Below are 15,952 nucleotides of genomic sequence, written 5' to 3'. Positions count from 1 at the left end.
ACCAAAGGGGAGAGATGTGTAGCCAATATCCGTTTCCCTTCTCCAGCAATTAACTGTCCTATCACATCAATCAGCCTCCTATTCAGTGGCCAGCTTCCCTCTCCCCCGACCCACCAGGAATGCTGTGATCCTAGACTTCGCTAGGGAACCAAAAGTAACTTCAGAAGGAACACCTGACTTATGACTCTTTGGTGTGGGACACCGAGATAAACAGGGAGGCATCTTAGCTAGTCTAGCCTCAGGGAACCAGATCCTGGAAAGGGAACTGGCCAGGCAAAGCTTCCCAAGTCCTGCCCAGGGCCAGAGAGTGGGCCCTTATAGTAGCCTGAGAACATGTCCTCACCTTGAAGTGGTTTGTGTTATATGTAGGCTCAATCAATAAATGAATGGTAAAGGACAAGAGACTGGCCCCAAGGGTATAGCCCGGGAAGGAACTTCCCTACCCCAAAGCCTGAATGAATGAGGTGGGAGCAGAAAGGTGAAGTTTAGGGCTTCGTTACAACTGCTCACAAATATGATTTCGGTGGACTCTTGTCTTCGAGTATGAGACTAAAAGAGGAAATAAAGGGCATGAGAGAAATGGAAGAGGAATGAGCCAGAGTGCTCACACAGCCTCCGCTCCTGTTATCTCTACCAAATGCATCCAGAGAGGGCATAATTTAGTGCCTCCATTTAACCATCATGGGCTACTTTAACTTGAGCAGTGTTTACCGTAAAATATGTAGCCAGTAACTGAAGTTGTCACTGACCTTGGCAGAATTATTTAACAATCCTCTACCCTTGTTCAATGAACCTCCTCCTTGAAGAAACCTCCGTTTTTCACCGAAGAAACTGTATCCCTTTGTTCCCTCCAATCCTTCTCAGAAGCTAGCAAAAAGATACTTTTGAGCCTCAGAGCTATTTTTAATCAAACACAGCAAACATACTAATATTCCAAAAGGGAAGTGATGGTATGGAATAAATTTAAGTTCTTCCTATAAATTATATACATGTAAAATAAGCACTCTTGTCATAGAAAAAAATCCCCAATTGTAGGTACATTTCAGAAGATTAATTCTTATTAAAAAATGAAAAGTCTTAGGTCAAAGGATAAGAATTATTTTAAAACATTCTTTTTAATGGAGGAAAGAATGAACAGTATGAAAGAGTTAATTAAGATACTCTCTGCTATTGTTTATTACACGGCCTTTTGTAAAAACACAATACTCTGTAGGCTAGATCTGTGGGAACTATAACGTGAAGCAAAGTATTTCCTCCAAATGATCTGGTAAAGCAGACAGAAAAAACTTCCCATACATTGTTTACTGACACTTCCTGCCAAGTCAACTTTACAAACAACCCCCCAAGAATCCTGAATGTTGTTGGAGCATCCTCCAATTCTCAACCTGCCAATCCGCGGTCTTGAGCTTCCTAGGAGAGTGTCAGAGAACATTGCAGTGGGCTGGAAAGAGTCAGGTTGGCACACTCACTGCAGGCAGGCCAGGAGCCCAGCTTCCTGAGAGACTGAACTCCAGGTAGAAGTCATTGTCTTCAGCTAAGTTGCTGCCTTCAGGTTTTCATGGTTTAACCCAAGAATATTTGGGAGTCAGCCAGTCCGCCTGAATTGAGTGCTTGCCGTGTGCAGTATGCTCTTCTAGGGTCTTTGGGAAATGAAAGAAAATTTCCCACAGCTGTCAAAAGCATGGTAAAGCAGCTCTAGTTGAGAAAGAGAACTTCGATCTCTTTTTCTTGGGTCATAAGGAATTTTGCATTGAGGTTTTTAGTATCATGGTTAGAGAAGATGGCATCTGTATTATGGACACAGGTCAGGAGCTTTGGCAGAAAGCTTCTCTGAAGGTTTCCCAAGACAAAAATGAGTAAGCCATATTTTATATTGACTTATACATTTATCTACGGGTCTTTTACTATTTCCTTATCAATAAGACTTTAAATAAAAGTCTTTTTAAAATATCTAGCCTCTTTTCAGTTTCGCTACAGAAAAAGATATGCTGGAAGAAATAGTGTCCTAGAGGCCGGGGGAGTGTTGATAGCAGAAAAAGTGAAACGTCCCCAAGGGCAAAGTGTAGTCGGAGGGTTAGAGTTGGGAAGACAAGGTTCTAGTTCCCCTCTTTACCCAGGGTCAACTTTCCAGGCTAGGGCTTGATTTTACTAGATGTGGCAGTGGTTTTTCTTGCTGCTCTTATTTAGTGTAAAACACTGTACTAGGTCCTTGGAACCTAAAATAAGTAAGACATAGTCATTGCCTCGAGAGAGAACAAGTTATCTTGGCTAATTTGACTCACCTTTCGTTAACAAGGAAATTTTGACTTGAAGGATACTACTTGTCATGTAGTTATGTCAAAATACAAAGTGAATATTTTAAAGCAGCAATAATATTCATCATAAAACCTTACCTAATCTCTGACCCTCCCCCCACTCCTCACTCCTCCATACTCATGAATCAGAAACGGGATGGGGCCAAAGATGGGAGGAGAAACTCTCATTTTCAATTTCAAAAGCTTAAAATGTAATAGCTGATTTTTAAGCTCATGTAAAGACAGCTGTTTCATTTTGAATACATCTAAATGGCTGCAACAAATGGAAACCTCTTGGTCTCCTAAGATTCACAGGTTTTAACAGAAATCAGCAGCTCCCAGCTAGGTCATCTGGATTATCCAGGAAAGATTCTTCAGAGCTGTGGAGGTGCAGTATCACTGCCTCCTTTTGCGAGCACTTAGTGTTGAAAGGTTCATGGGAGAATCTACTTTAAATCTAGAGTCACCTTGGAGAAGCAAGGCATCACCCATGATTCCTCTTGCTTGATATGAGCAGAATCCGGAGTGAGACCAGCAACTGATTTGTTGACTTGGTTGACAATCTCTTCAGGGTGACTTTTTAGCCAGACGGCTCTGTGCACTTCTTATTTTAGAAGCTCAGAGAGATTTGCCTCTCTTTCAAACCTAGAGCATCAAGGTATGCACTCCGGCTACACACTGGATTATCATCAACTCCCTTGGTAGTTCTTCTGAGTTGAGTGAGATCTGCTATCCCTGGCAAACTACTCATCTTCCCAAAGCAGCATTCCCCAAAGCATGTGCTACAGAATGTTACCATTTTAGGTTTTAGAAAGTATTCTGTGGAAAACAGCTTTACCGGTCAAATGAGAGTGGCAGATCTTGTCCTAAACAATGTGGAGTGGATTTCTTTACTCCAGGATTTCTCAAAACCCCAAATAGAGGAGTGAGGGAAGTGAATTAGCTTTCAGACTTATTTGAATCCTAACTCTACCTCTTACTAACTTTGACCTTGAGAGAGTTATTTAACCTTTCCAAGGTTTAATATACTCATCTGTAACTTTAGGATACAAATACCCATACCACAGAATTGGTCAGAATTGGATTAAACAAGATAAAATACCTAAAGCAGTAATACATTCTATTTGTTTTGGGAGGTAATTTATATCACTATGTTCCTACATCATCATGCAATTTAGATAATGTCTTTGGCATACAAAAAATATAGATTCATTTTTAATGTACAAGCAAAGCAGAGGTATTGCTGGTAGTTTTAAATTCTATTTAATCATTCTTCTATTAGATGCCGCATTGGGAATCACATGGCAAATCCCTGGGAATTAGCTGCCCATTTCATGCCCTTTTTTTATGTGACCTTAGTGTTATCCTATACTGGTCACTGATTTTTCTATTGGAATTCAATCGACCTTGAAATGGCCCTACACTAATGATGCCAATGCATTTTAAAATATTGGAAAGTTAAAATGGTGCTTCCTATACACAATGTATGCTCTTGCTGAGAAGCTAAATCTCATTAGAAGCCCTGTCTTTTGTTCTCATATTATACAGTGAGTTATCTGGCCTGCATCTCAAGAGCCATCAGAATACCTGAGCTCTGAATTCCTAACCACTTACCCTATTTGTTGTCACACTGCCCATCTGCAACAAAGCTCATAAATATTTCTGCAGAGGTCACTATCTTGGAATTAGTTCAAGTGTTAGTTTTGACCCCAAGAGAGCTTAAAGTACATCATACTTTTTTGCTCTTTAGAATCTTTTCAGCCTGTTTCATAAGAGATTACATTTCAGGGATGGAGGGGACTTTCAAAATTCTTCATTTAATACTTTGTAAGCACGTCCTTTGGAAAGAAGAGAGAATCATGACTGTAGATAAGAAATCTATGAACATACTGTGGTGTATCCTATCTTACCCTCTCTCTTTAAATGATAGACTTTACATTTTCAAAGTTACCATAGGCAGTTTCTGAAGGATGGCAGCATTTAAGCACAATTATCTTTTTGCATGAGAGACTGTGCTGGATATGAAACATACTTAAGGAGCTAAATAAATATTGTTTGTTGTTTCCTATTAGGCATATATGATGTCAAAGGTGGAGAATTCCAAACACTTGTAGGACAAACAGGCTATGATAAAGGTTTTCAGGGAGGCTCTGGACTCTGTGTGGCAGAATGATTGTCACTTCTAAGTACACAATTTATGCCAGTCAACTAATCTAAAAGTGGTTATTGATCACACAGTCTGTGCCAAGTTCATATGCCAGGTCCAAGAAATACTACAAAGGACCTCTGTCCTCAAAAGTTTACTGTCTAATGCCTGGAGACCCAAACGATGAAAGGCAAATAAAAGGCAGTAGATAAGGGAATGGAGCACGCTGCAAATACTGCAGGAATTCAGAGAAGAAAGACGTTAGTGGGCTGTAGACAAGCAAGGTGGCTTTCTTGGGAGAAAAGAACTTGGTTTGGAGCTTTGAATCAGGGTAAGATTGCACTGGCCAAGGAGAGGAGGAAAGAGATTCAGGGAAATGGAGAAGGAATGGCAAACAGCAGAGTGAGTGAAGAACCCAGTAAAATGATTGTTGTGAGTGAAATGAATTAATAAAATAATGATCATTTTAGACAAGTAGATTAGAGGAGTTGAAGAAAAACTCTGAATCTATAATTTGACCTTGATGGACAGATCATGGGCGATGTTACAGGCTCTTTAGCCCAGAAATGACAGTAGGAGAACAGTGCCACAGGAAAATAAACTGGATAGTTTTCATACAGGATGGATTAGAAATGAAGAGTAGGGAGGGAGATAACTGGGGTGATCTAAGGCTGAGGTTACCAAGGCTTGGATGAAAGTCCTAGCAGGTGGCTGGCTGGGAGATTAACAGAAACATAGAAAGGGAGGTCTGGCAGTACATGGGTGATAGTCTCAGATGCTTAGTCAGTGATATGAAGAAAGTGTTACATCTGAGATTTATCATATGAAATGTTTTAAAAGTCATGGGTTTTACAATTACATTTGAACATCCCAGCTTGCTTCTTAGCAACAGTGTGGTCTCAGGAAAATTATTAAATTATTTGTACCCAAATTTTCCCAAATCTAAAGCGAGATGTACTTTGTTTATGTGAAGATTAAAGATAATATATAAAATATCTAACAAGTGCCTAGCACTTGGCAGGCACTCAATAAATAGTAGATTCTCATTCCGCTTAGATAATCCTAAAACATCCCATAGGCAGCTAGAAACTGGAAGTCAGGTTCAAATTCAATGGCTGTGTTATGATCTGAATGTCTGTGTGTTCCCCACACCCCCTATCCGCACCACAATTTGTATGTTGAAATCCTAATCTCCAATGTGATGGTACTTTGAGGTGAGGTCTTTGAGAGTTGATCAGGTAATGAGAACAAAGTCCTCATGAGTGGAATTCATGCCCTTATAAGAGGCCTGAAAGAGACCTCCCTCATCCCTTTTGCCATATGAGGGTACAATGAGAAGATGGCCGTCAGCGAGGGAGCTGGCTCTCACCAGGCACTGAATCTGTCTGAATCATGACCTTGGCCTTTCCAGAATCCAGAACTGTGAGAAATAAATTTCGGTTGTTTATAAGCCACCTGGTTTATGACATTTTGTTACAGGTGCTTGAAGGGACTAAGACAGGTTGAAAACGCAGTTAGACCCCATCCACATAGAGGTGGTATTCTGAACCATATGTGAAATGTTCTCATTGAAGAAATGAGTAAGTAAGTAGAAGAAAAGACCCATGAGTAAGTTTGCGGAAAAGCCTAAGATGAGAAAAAGAAGGAGCTGGATAAATATGAGAGATATGTGGTGTGTTTAGCATAGTACTTAGAACTTAGTAAGTACTCGATAAATACAAGCTGTTATTATTGTTGTTGTCGCTGTGATTATGATTAGAGGTGGTCAAAGATGTGAGAGTGAACCCAAGAGAGAACAAACTCGCAGTCATCAAGTAAAGTAGAAAAGGTAAAGTAAGGTGATCTCTAGTATCCTATGTTGCAAAAAGATGAGAACAAGGGCTGCAAAACCTTTCCATTCGAGTGGACATAGTTGGTGACCAAAGTGCCTGACCTTTGTAATTCTCATCTCTAGCTGGGACTCCATAATTTAGGAACAGAAAATGTGATGCTCACATTGCTACCTGAACTGTGAATGCCACGTGATTTGTTCATCATCACCAAAAACACCTCTTCAGCAGCTACTCCACCTGCCATAGAAGGAAAAGAGAATCTGGTTCCTTAAAATACATGCACCCAGCTAGCTATTTTAATATAGGGGAAATAGAAAACCATTAAGTAACAAAAAATACAATTCCCTGTGATTATTTTTAATAAGGCCAAACACCAAATACTGGTTTCCCTTGTGCTGGAAAATGAATACATAAACCCTTTTGCGATGACCTGAAGGCTTGGATAGAGAGAATAAATAAATTACTGACACATGAAGAGTAGACAGTTCTCTGTCCACCATTGAGCTTTTCGTTCTTTGTGATGCAGATGGTCTAAATAAAGCAGCCAAAAATAACAGGTGGGTTTTATTTCATTAAGCCACTGAAAACACTAAGCCTCTACAGTTTAAATCATGTTTAAAACATTAAGCCTTAAAACCACCTTCGAGGGCCTCCCTGGTGGCGCAGTGGTTGAGAGTCCGCCTGCCGATGCAGGGGATATGGGTTCGTGCCCTGGTCCGGGAGGATCCCACATGCCGCGGAGCGGCTGGGCCCGTGAGCCATGGCCGCTGAGCTTGCGCGTCCGGCAATGGGAGAGGCCACGACAGTGAGAGGCCCACATATCGCAAAAAAAAAAAAACAAACCACCTTTGAAAATCATCTTTTATATTTATAAAACACCTTTGTCCATCTTAAATGTTATCAGAGCACAAGGACAAACGTGAGTATGAACACGTGAGTAGGGACAACAAGCAAGAGACAGACTGGAAGAAACAGCTGCTCTTTATGGAAATGGTTTAACACAGGGCTGTTAAACCATGTTGACAGACCCCAACTGATATGGATAACATCACCTCTTCTGGGATCAAAGCTTGGGTCTAAGTCATTGCTGCCATAAATATGGCTATCTCACATGTCCTGCACATCTCCATCTGCTATATGGAAGGCAACTGCAAAGAACTCAGATTCATTATTCCTCCTATAATCTGTCAAATGCGTAAGTCCAATTGTAGAAGTCAAACTGCAGTCCAGTAACATCTATCCTATATCATTCTCTGTACTGGTCTTATAATGTACTGTTCTCATAAGGCAGGGAAGGAAAAAGAGTCTGTGAGGTGGGAAGAGATAAAGGAAAATACTATGCCTGGGTCATGGATGGAGGAGATAGTGCAGCTCTTTTTGGAGATAATTGCTTTTCGTATAGTTTATTAATTATATGCATTTGATGGCTAGAGTTTTCAGACTAAAGTAATGTCTCCTCAACTTCCTTTTCCAATCTCCCACTTTCTAGAACAACCACCGTTAGTATTTTCAAGAGTAATCTTCAGAATCTGTGCTTGTACATGGACAGTTGAAGAAATCCTCAAATCATTAAAACTACAATGAATTTTAAGAATCTTTTACATTTATAAAACATCTTCACTCTTCTTGAATAACTGAAAACCATAGGCACCTTCCTGGGCATGAAGCATGAATTGTAAAAACTATGATTATGTTCCCACTTAATGTTTGCAACTTGCTTTTTAAAAAACTTCAGCTCTGCCTTATAGACTTCTTGCATTGTCCTACATGGAGACCTACTCCATACTATTCAGGGGCTAAGACTTTTCTTTAGGCATATCCTGGTATTAACAATTATTCCCACAGGGATAGATATTTATTACCTCCAATTGTCACTAAGAAAGAGCTGGAATTAATACTCTTACTTATCTGTACTTATTTGTGCACTTGTACAAGTATTTCTATAATGTTTATGTCTAAAGACAGACTTGATAGATCAAAGGTTTTGTGGAGTTTTACTTTAATACCTTTTGGAATAACTTATTTTCAAAACTTCCTCGATTGCCTTGTACTTTCAATAAGCTATACTATGTTTTTCTCTTTACAGCTAAAGTGCTTATTTATTTAGGGGACTACCATGTCTTTTATTCTTTCATCTCAGGCTGGCTGCATTTGGGAATCAATGAAGAGTTAGGTACAGTTGTTGACAGTCTATGAGAGAGGAAATGAGATATGGTGAAGAGAGCAGAGAATTTTAACCATAAACCTAGAACTCAGATAGTGTTAGCACTATCTCTAAGACTTAGGAATAATTAGTAGTGGTTGTATATCTTACACTGAAAAATGACTTGATGAATATGCCTCTTGTGCTTTGATTGTCAAACATAATCTATCTGACGTCAGCTCAATACACATACAGATGCTTGCAGATGAGGTAGGGGGCAGGTTTCTGGTGTTGATATTTTGGTCAAGAGACAATTTCTGGGGCTTCCCTGGTGGCACAGTGGTTGAGAGTCCGCCTGCCGATGCAGGGGACGCGGGTTCGTGCCCCGGTCCGGGAGGATCCCACATGCCGCAGAGTGGCTGGGTCTGTGAGCCATGGCCACTGAGCCTGCGCGTCCAGAGCCTGTGCTCCACAGCAGGAGAGGCCACAAGAGTGAGAGGCCCACGTACCACACACACACACACAAACACAATGGCCCAAACACTATGGGATATGGCAAAAGCAGTTCTAAGAGGGAAGTTTATAGCAGTATAATCCTACCTCAAGAAACAAGCAAAATCTCAAACAAACAACCTAAACTTACACCTAAAGCAATTAGAGAAAGAAGAACAAAAATACCCCAAAGTTAGCAGAAGGAAAGAAATCATAAAGATCAGACCAGAAATAAATGAAAAAGAACTGAAGGAAATGATAGCAAAGATCAATAAAACTAAAAGCTGGTTCTTTGAGAAGATAAACTAAATTGATAAACCATCAGCCAGACTCATCAAGAAAAAAAGGGAGAAGACTCAAATCAATAGAATCAGAAATGAAAAAGGAGAAGTAACAACTGGCACTGCAGAAATGCAAGGGCTCATGAGGGATTACTACAAGCAACTCTATGCCAATAAAATGGACAACCTGGAAGACATGGGCAAATTTTAGAAAAGCACAACCTTCCGAGGCTGAACCAGGAAGAAACAGAAAATATGAACAGACCAATCACAAGCACTGAAACTGAAACTGAAACTGTGATTTAAAATCTTCCAACAAACAAAAGCCCAGGACCAGATGGCTTCACAGGCGAATTCTATCAAACATTTAGAGAAGAGCTAACACCTATCCTTCTCAAACTCTTCCAAAACATAGCAGAGGGAGGAACATGCCCAAACTCTTTCTACAAGGCCATCACCCTGATACCAAAACCAGACAAAGATGTTACAAAAAAAGAACTAGAACAAAAAATTTCACAACTTGTGAAACAAAAAAGACCCTGAATAGCCAAAGCAATCTTGAGAAAGAAAAATGGAGCTGGAGGAATCCAGCTCCCTGACTTCAGACTATACTATAAAGCTACAGTAATCAAGACAGTATGGTACTGGCACAAGAACAGAAATATAGATCAATGGAACAGGATAGAAACCCCAGAGATAAACCCATGCACATATGGTCACCTTATCTTTGATAAAGGAGGCAAGAATATACAATTGAGAAAAGACTGCCTCTTCAATAAGTGGTGCTGGGAAATTTGAAGAGCTACATGTCAAAGAATGAAATGAGAACACTCCCTAACACCATACATAAAAATAAACTCAAAATGGATTGAAGACCTAAAATGTAAGGCCAGACACTCTCAAACTGTTAGAGGAAAACCTAGGCAGGACTCTCTATGACATAAATCACAGCAAGATCCTTTTTGACCCACCTCCTAGAGAAATGGAAATAAAAACAAAAATAAACAAATGGGACCTAGTGAAACTTAAAAGCTTTTGCAAAGCAAAGGAAACCATAAACAAGACGAAAAGACAACCCTCAGAATGGGAGAAAATATTTGCAAACGAAGCAACTGACAAAGGATTAATCTCCAAAGTATAAAAGCAGCTCATGAAGCTCAATATCAAAAAAAAAAACAACAAAAAACCCAATCCAAAAATGGGCAGAAGACCTAAATAGACATTTCTCCAAAGAAGATATACAGATTGCCAAAAAACACATGAAAGAATGCTTAGCATCACTAATCATTAGAAAAATGCAAATCAAAACTACAATGGGATATCACCTCACAGTGGTCAGAATGGCCATCATCAAAAAATCTACAAACAATGAATTCTGGGGCTTCCCTGGTGGCGCAGTGGTTGAGAGTCCGCCTGCCGATGCAGGGGACATGGGTTCGTGCCCTGGTCCGGGAAGATCCCGCATGCCATGGAGCGGCTAGGCCCATGAGCCATGGCCGCTGAGCCTGCACGTCCAGAGCCTGTACTCCGCAACGGGAGAGGCCACAACAGTGAGAGGCCCGCGTACCGCAAAGAAAAACAACAAACAAACAATGAATTCTGGAGAGGGTGTGGAGAAAAGGACACCCTCTTGCACTGTTTGTGGGAATGTAAACTGATAACAGCCACTATGGAGAACAGTATGGAGGTTCTCTAAAAAACTAAAACTAGAATTACCATATGATCCAGCAATCCCACTACTGGGCATATACCCTGAGAAAACCATAATTCAAAAAGAGTCATGTACCACAATGTTCACTGCAGCACTATTTACAGTAGCCAGGACATGGAAGCAACCTAAGTGTCCATCGAAAGATGAACAGATAAAGAAGATGTGGCACATATATACAATGGAATATTACTCAGCCATAAGAAGAAATGATATTGAGTTATTTGTAGTGAGGTGGATGGACCTAGAGTTTGTCGTACAGAGTGAAGTAAGTCAGAAAGAGAAAAACAAATACCATATGCTAACACATGTATATGGAATCTAAAAAAACACATGGCTCTGAGGAACCTAGGGCCAGGACAGGAATAAAGACACAGACGTAGAGAATGGACTTGAGGACACAGGGAGGGGGAAGGGTTAGATGGGACGAAGTGAGAGAGTGGCATGGACATACATACACTACCAAATGTAAAATAGATAGCTAGTGGGAAGCAACTGCATAGCACAGGGGGATCAGCTCGGTGCTTTGTGTACATCTAGAGGGTTGGGATAGGGATGGTGGGAGGGTGGGGATATGGGACATATGTATATGTATAGCTGATTCACTTTTCATACAGCAGAAACTAACACAACATTGTAACGCAATTATACTCCAATAAAGATGTTAAAAAAAAAAAATGTAGTGGGAAGTCATAGTGAGTAAGGTTTGAGCAGGGCCCGGCTCACATCCGGAGACAGAAGACATCTCGTAGTCAGAGGACTCTTAAACTGCTTAGTGCATACTCTAGCTCCTCTGGCTTATGAAGAGTATCGGCAATTTGTCTATTTTTATATAGGTTTTGGAACCAGTGAAGCAAATGTAGGTTGGGCAAGGAGAATTGTCCTCAAATTATGGGGAGTTGAAGCCAAGCATGATCATGTCACTCAGCTACAGAGAGGGAAAGCCAGGCCCAGAATACACATCTTTGACTCACTAAACTGCTTTTCCCTTAGCTGGGATCACACTGTCTAGAGCCACAGAATACTTCCTTCCTCCAAGTAATATTAGCACCCAGGTTAGATGGAGATTATTGAGTATTGTTGGTTTAAGTCTTCCTAGTCTAGACTGAATTTTTGACAGCTTATAGAATCATACACAGACGCACATTTGCACATACGTAACCAAACTCAAAGGTATAAAGAAAACCAACTGAGGAAAGGCCTAAGAGGTCCTTTGATATTCCCTCCCATCAAACCTGCATCCCACCAACTATTGCTTAATAGAGTTGGGGCCCACTACAGTTAGCTATTCTTGGCTAGTCAAGATGACTGTGTTCTCAAGAGTTACATGGTCCATATCGGGTACAATAGTGTTGTTCCCATGTTGTATACACTTTCCCAAGATATTCAAGAAAATGATAGTGGTGAGGAAGGCAGAAATTAAGAACAGCATGGAGCCTTGCAAAGGCAACCACGATCTCTCCATATTGGTTTCTACATTCCCCATGTCCACAATTATCTTCTCACCACCAGGAGGCCAGCTTTGGTTTGTAACAGACTTTTTGTGTGTGCATTCAGGTGTATTGCTTTTTTCCAGTGCCTCTAGTATTGAGTCTCCACAGCAAAATCATGCTTCCCACTGGCTGCTCAAAGGTCATCTGTTCTTCTTTTTGTATAACAATTTTTCAGTACCTTAAAATTCTTGCTTATATCAATCATTCTTCTCACTGTGCCTCCCGTTCTTCTTTCTTTCCTTCCCCGGCTCCCCCATCCCTTTCTTGGTGGTTAAGTTCGTATACTTAGTTAAGTTGACGTATTCTGTAGTCAGTTAGCCTGGGTTCAAATCTTGACTCTGTCTACTTAATAGCAGTGTAATCTTGGGCATTTACTTTTCTGAGCCTCACTTCCCTAATTAAGAAGGGTAATGAGTTGTTCTTTTTGTGTGAGAATTGAATGTGACTGGCATAGTGCCCATCACCAATATGCATCTGGCTATCAGTTATTATTGTTAATATTATGCACCTATGATTTTCCAAACACTGTGCAAGGTACTGAAAATGCAAAGATAAATAAAATATGGTCGCTTGAGAAACTTATAATCTAGTTAGTATTTCCAGCTAGACTTTATTCCTATTGCTGGTAAAAACTCCTAGAAAAGCTTTTGGTTACTTTTTTGCCTTTGAACAGGAAAGGAAGCTCCGAAGTGCAATATTCGTAACTCAACCCTCTGTATAGTAAAAACTTATTCAAGGTACAAAATGGCCAAAATCAGCCCAGTCTTTTGGATACACAGTCAAGCTGCTGATTCTAACACTCTATTTTTCTCTTCTATGTGGTCAAAAAAAAAAAAAGCTTTTTCCAACCATACCTACAGTGTCTCACCCTGTGTCCACACCACAGGTATCAGGGCAAGTGATCCTCCAACTTTCTGGGGTGAAGGTGGTTGGAGGAATTGGAAAACTAATCCTGTGTTCTTAGCTCTTGCAATCAGTTCATTCTAAGAACTTGCTCATTCCTAGGGAAAGGAAGCCGCTCCACCCAGATAGTTGGGTGGCTATCTACGAAGTCTTCATAGCACTGAAGCAGTGTAAAACTTTGGACTTAAACTTCTGTGTAAGCCTTATGTCAAAGATGGTTGAGCAAAGACTTTTCTAGAACTCCCCTCTCCTTTCCTAAATCCCTCTGTGAGCAATGAAGAAAAAACAGAAGAAATAGAAGAGTTCTTCATCTCCAATGAAACAAGGAAGTTTACAACCTCAAACTATAAGGCACACCTACAAAATACTGAAACAGCTATGCTTATATTACAAAAACATTCAACCTGTTAGGTCTCAAAAAAATTGCAAATTGCATAATACCTCCTGAAAAGATCTCATAGGGTAGATGTAAGGATTCAAAGAAGAAATTATAAGATAATGGATGGAGAAAAAAATTGAGCTGGTACAATTCATAGAGGAAATATAAGAGAAAGCTAAACCATGATAAAGATGAAAGTCACATTAGGATAATAATAATAATAAAGAAATGGAAAGACAATTACTGTTTGTAAGTTGATAGATATGGAAGAAAAGGAGATCCAGTATATCCATAAATGCTGAAGAAGAGTATGGAAAGAATGGAGCAGTTAAAATTATAAAGTAATATCACAGGTGAAAATACCACAGAACTGAGAAAAAACTTGAATCTGAAAATTGAAAGGGAACATTATATCTTCGAAAAATTCAGACAGATTCATTGGACATGTTTTGTAAAAGTGGCTGTACTGGGCTTCCCTGGTGGCGCAGTGGTTGAGAGTCCGACTGCCGATGCAGGGGACACAGGTTCGTGCCCCGGTCCGGGAAGATCCCACATGCCGCGGAACGGCTGGGCCCGTGAGCCGTGGCCGCTGAGCCTGTGCGTCTGGAGCCTGTGCTCCTCGACGGGAGAGACCACAACAGTGAGAGGCGTGTGTAATGCAAGAAAAAAAAAAAAGTGGCTGTACTTGAACAATTCAAAAAAAAACTGAGCATGTGATAAGAAAAGTGAACGGTATACAAAGGGTAAAAATAGGGTTAGCTGCGGATGTCTCTAAGGCAACGTTCAACTCCTGAAGATAGTGAACAATAGCTACAACATTCCGAGAGAGTGGCCCAATAGTTCATACTGTCCAAAGTGTCTTCAGATAAAGACATTTCCTTGAAGTTAGCAAATCTGTTAACAGCTTAGGGACCAAAACATTCTTGAGCAGAATTAATGCCAGGCAGGCGAAAGATGAAGCATAATAAAAACTTGGATACGGATAAAACATGATAAAAAAAACTGGTGGTAAATAGCGAATCCATTTAAATACAGAATTATGGGAGTTATGGTTTCAAGTCAAAATGCAAATAGATACTATTTAAAGTAGAACTATGTACTTTTTAATAAATTCTTTATATTAAAATGTAAAGACGTTTTAAGAATTATCTCTTGAAAAAACAATTATTTTAGTTTTGCTTCAGTTTCTTTTTCGTTAAATCCCATAATTTTCATTTTAAATACTGAATATAGCATGATAATACTTTTTACTCTATTACCTATTTATCTCTTTATAAGAAGATGCATAAAATGCTGTTCACAAAATAGTAACTAGAGTAATTTGGAGGTGGTGGAAATTGATATGGTTTTAAATATGTTTTTTTCTTTTCCTAATGGCTTGACTTTTTCTTAATGAGCATCTATTAATTTTACAAAAAAGGTATTTACTGGGGGCTTCCCTGGTAGCGCAGTGGTTGAGAATCTGCCTGCCAATGCATGGGACACGGGTTCGAGCCCTGGGCTGGGAGGATCCCACATGCCGCGGAGCAACTAGGCCCATGAGCCACAACTACTGAGCCTGCACGTCTGGAGCCTGTGCTCCGCAACAAGAGAAGCCATGACAGGGAGAGGCCCGCGCACCGTGATGAAGAGTGGCTCCCACTCGCCACAACTAGAGAAAACCCTCGCACAGAAACGAAGACCCAACACAGCCAAAAATAAAAATTAATTAATTAAAAAAAAAAAAAAAAGAGACAGCAGAGAACTTGTTCTTTCTTAAAAAAAAAAAAAAAAAGGCATAACTGTTAACACCTTTTCTAGAATACCATAATTCAACCAGTGACTTCAAAATCAATTTAAAGATTGGTCACAAAGTCATACTATTCTCTCTACTTTTGCATGTATTTGAAATATTCCTCAATACAAATTTTTAAAAGACTCAGTTTATAAATTATTTAATAAAAGGTCAAACTTTTAGCTTCCATATAGTCCAAGCACCCTGAAATATTCTGCAGAAGTTTCACCATGAAAATGAAATGTCCTTTCCTCTTGTCTTGACGGACCATTTCCCATATTAATGACAAAAATATTAGAGTCAATCAAGGATGAAATTTATTATTTGTACAGGTTTTCAACTACAGAGGTAAATTTATGTATTCTTTAATCAGAGAAAAATGAATTGCACAAACTTCCTTTATTGTTCTCACTTTAAAAAATTACTTTTCATTTTCTTAAAACCAGAATAGTTCAATGACAAAAGTAACAAGGGATGTAAAATTATGATGGCTGAGTTTAATTTAAG

The sequence above is a fragment of the Lipotes vexillifer genome, unplaced genomic scaffold (genome assembly GCF_000442215.2).
Source record: "Lipotes vexillifer unplaced genomic scaffold, Lipotes_vexillifer_v1.1 scaffold1018, whole genome shotgun sequence".
NCBI lineage: Eukaryota > Metazoa > Chordata > Mammalia > Artiodactyla > Lipotidae > Lipotes > Lipotes vexillifer.
The sequence above is the reverse complement of the archived record's forward strand: the minus strand, read 5'-3'. Positions refer to the sequence as shown.